A 3205-nucleotide genomic window follows, 5' to 3' on the forward strand; every position below is an offset into this window, starting at 1 on the left:
CACGGCTGATTGGATTGTTTTCCTAAAGATGGTTTAAAATTAAACAGGCTGAATATACAATAGGGAACATCATTGGATGCATAGTTTTAAACAGGCTCAAGGCATATTTTTCACTTAGTTGCAAGGTTAGGCAAAAGGTCCGTTTCTGAAGGCAAGATGTATTTTCAGGAAAAAAAAAAACTATTCCTAAAAGACAGTTTTCCCTGAGGGACATTTTCCTGCCTAGGTGACTGACAGGCCATTTGGATTAATTCTTACACATGGGAAGAACATGATATGTCTTTATTTTTCAACTAGAAAGCTTCTGGTCTGTAGTATTTAGTTTCTCAGAAGTTCAAAATGTTATCTCTCAGTCCAAATCCTGAACTTAGATCCTACCCTTTGATCACTAATGAGAGTCCTGAAGTCTCAATTCCTGGTTTTACAAGCTGCTTATTATAAAAGAAGAATCCATTTTTAATGACCTTCAAGCATGCTAATATCAAACTAACTAACAGCACCTTTACTGTACCAGTCTTACATTCAACTCTTCAATCTATTTTGTTTATTTTTATGTGGTATGAGATAAGGTCAAATTTCATTGCTATGGGTATCATTTCTCTAACACTATTTATTAAAGAAACTGTCCTTTTCTTCGTTTTGTTGTTTTGGAATCTTTGGGGGAAAAATCAAGGATGTGAGTCATGGATTTAGTCTCGAACATCTTCGTTTTCTGACCATTCATCCATCTATCTGTAAGAGAGAGACACCATGGAGCCACTGCCAAAAATAGACATGCTGAAACTTTGCTGGTAGGCCATGACCTCGTGGTGATGCACAGATTAATGGAGATGGGTAAAATAAGATGTAAGAGTTAGCCAATAAGAAGCTAGAGCTAATGAGCCAAGCAGTGATTTAATTAATACATTTTCTGTGTGATTATTTTGCGTCTAAGCTAACCAGGTGTCCAGGACAAACAAGTGGGCCTGCCTCCTACATCTCTCTTTCTTTAATTGTTTTGGTGAGTTCAGTTTTGTACTGTATTTGAAATTAGAGAGTGTATCACCTACAACTTAATGTTCAAATCTTCTTTAGCTCTTCAAGGTCTTTGTGATTTTACTTTTGTTTTTTGTGACTTGTAGTCATAGCAAAAAAAGAGGTAGAAAAATACAGTGGCAATTAGGTATATATTTATGATAATGTTATTAAAATTTCCTGCATATAAATTTGCCAATGTCACTAGAATGCAGCTATTATTCTCCTGTTCCCCATACTCCACAACCCCACAACAGTAGGTATTCTTACAGGGGTAGAGAATTTTCTAGGAGTGAGAATTCTTCAGGGATTGGCTTTCTTGAGTCATCATCACCCGTGCTTGGGTGGGACTTTTGTTGATGCTCCATTGTCTTTGAGTAAAGCTATACTCCTGTTAATCCTTCACTCACTGTTTCTGTATATAATCTTAAGAAATTCATTAGTTTGCTACACTGAAAAGAATCTTTTCTTTTTCTTTGTTTTTCTTTTTTCTTTCTTTGTTTTTTTCTGGCGCTCTATTTTATTTTATGTGAATAGTGTTCAAGCATCCAGGCCATCTAAGCCCTAAGAAAAAAAGACTATAAGTGGATATGGAAATAACACTTAGGCCATTACTGCCTTGGGTCCAGGACAGCCTGACTCTAGGTCACAGTCTCACCTAGCCCCACTCCAAATTCAGAGAAAGAGTGACTTTGTCACTTAACCTGATATGTATGCTCTGATTTCCTGCTCCCTGATATACACAGCAGAGGTCTCATGGTAACAAAGCCTACTACTTTCAGGACAGTACTTCTGGGAAACAAATATGTACAATGTAAATATGTATTACTCTCGTTGGTTAATAAAGAATTGATTGGTCTATAACTGGTCAGGAAGAGATTAAGTGAGAATCGGACTAGGAGGAAGCTGGAAAGAAAAAGAGTGGAGTCTTAGAAGTTGCCAGGCAACACAGAGGATGCAAGACATACTGGAGGACAAGAAAAGCCACATGTCATGTGGCAATACATAGATTAATAGAAATGAGTTAATTTAGCTTGTAAGAGCTACTTAGTAATAAGCCTGAGCTACCGACCAAGCATTTGCAATTAATATAAGCCTCTGGGTAGTTACTAGGAACTACAGCTGGGAAAGAAAACTACACTCCACCTACACAGTACTACTCCTTCCCCTGAAATCTTCAAAAGTAGAAACCTTACTTTATCGAGAAGTACAAAACTTCTCCCTGGACTCCATGATACTTGCTCCTTACTATCTTAATAAATACCTTACTGATAGACAATTCAACTTAGTGTCCTCTCAAACTACCCTTTCATCTATCTTTTCTCAAAGCTTAACAAATAGACATTTTCTACATCTTCCCCCAAAAGCAATACAGCACATTTGTGTAATGCTTTGGACATTTTCACAATACTAGCTCAAATTTTTCTATGAGGATGACCCTACTTAAGACTCCTAGCAAAGGGGTATATGGATCCTGAAACATCCATCTCCTATAGCCAGGGAAGACTTCCAGTGGATGTATTGAAATACCAACCCAGCCACAAAACCTTCAACCTACAATTTGTCTTGCCTACAATATTTGTTGGGGTAAATGTGGCACAGAAATTGTCGGAAAAACCAATCAATGATTGGCCCAGCTAGAGAGCCATACCATGAGAAGGAGTTCAGCCTTGAGGTCCAGGACCTACAGGCAGGATAGCTGAGAGACCCGGGACAGAACCAAATACAACTGGAAAAAGAAAAAAGAAGTAACTATTCCTAATGCTATTCTGCTATACTCATAGACTATTGCCAACTGTCATCAGAGAGGCTTCACCCAGCAACTGATGAAACAGACACAGACCCACAGCCAAACATTAGGCTGAATTCAGGAAACCTGTGGAAGAGGTGAGGAAAGATTGTAGGGGACAGAGAGGTCAAGGGTACCACCAGAAAACCCATAGATCCAACTAACCTGGACTCATAGGTGCTCAGTGAGACTGAACTGACAACCACAGGGTCTGCTTGGGACTGACCTAGGCATTGTGCATAAATGTTACAGTAGTGTGTCTTGGTCTTCTTGTGGGACTCATAACAGATGGAGCAGGGTCTAGCTCTGACTCTGTTGCCTGCTTTGGGGACCCTTTCTTCCTACCAGGTTGCCTTGTCCAGCCTTAATAGAAGAGGAGGTACCTAGTCTCACTGCAACTTG

The sequence above is a fragment of the Microtus pennsylvanicus genome, chromosome 9 (genome assembly GCF_037038515.1).
Source record: "Microtus pennsylvanicus isolate mMicPen1 chromosome 9, mMicPen1.hap1, whole genome shotgun sequence".
In the NCBI taxonomy this organism is placed as follows: Eukaryota; Metazoa; Chordata; class Mammalia; order Rodentia; family Cricetidae; genus Microtus; species Microtus pennsylvanicus.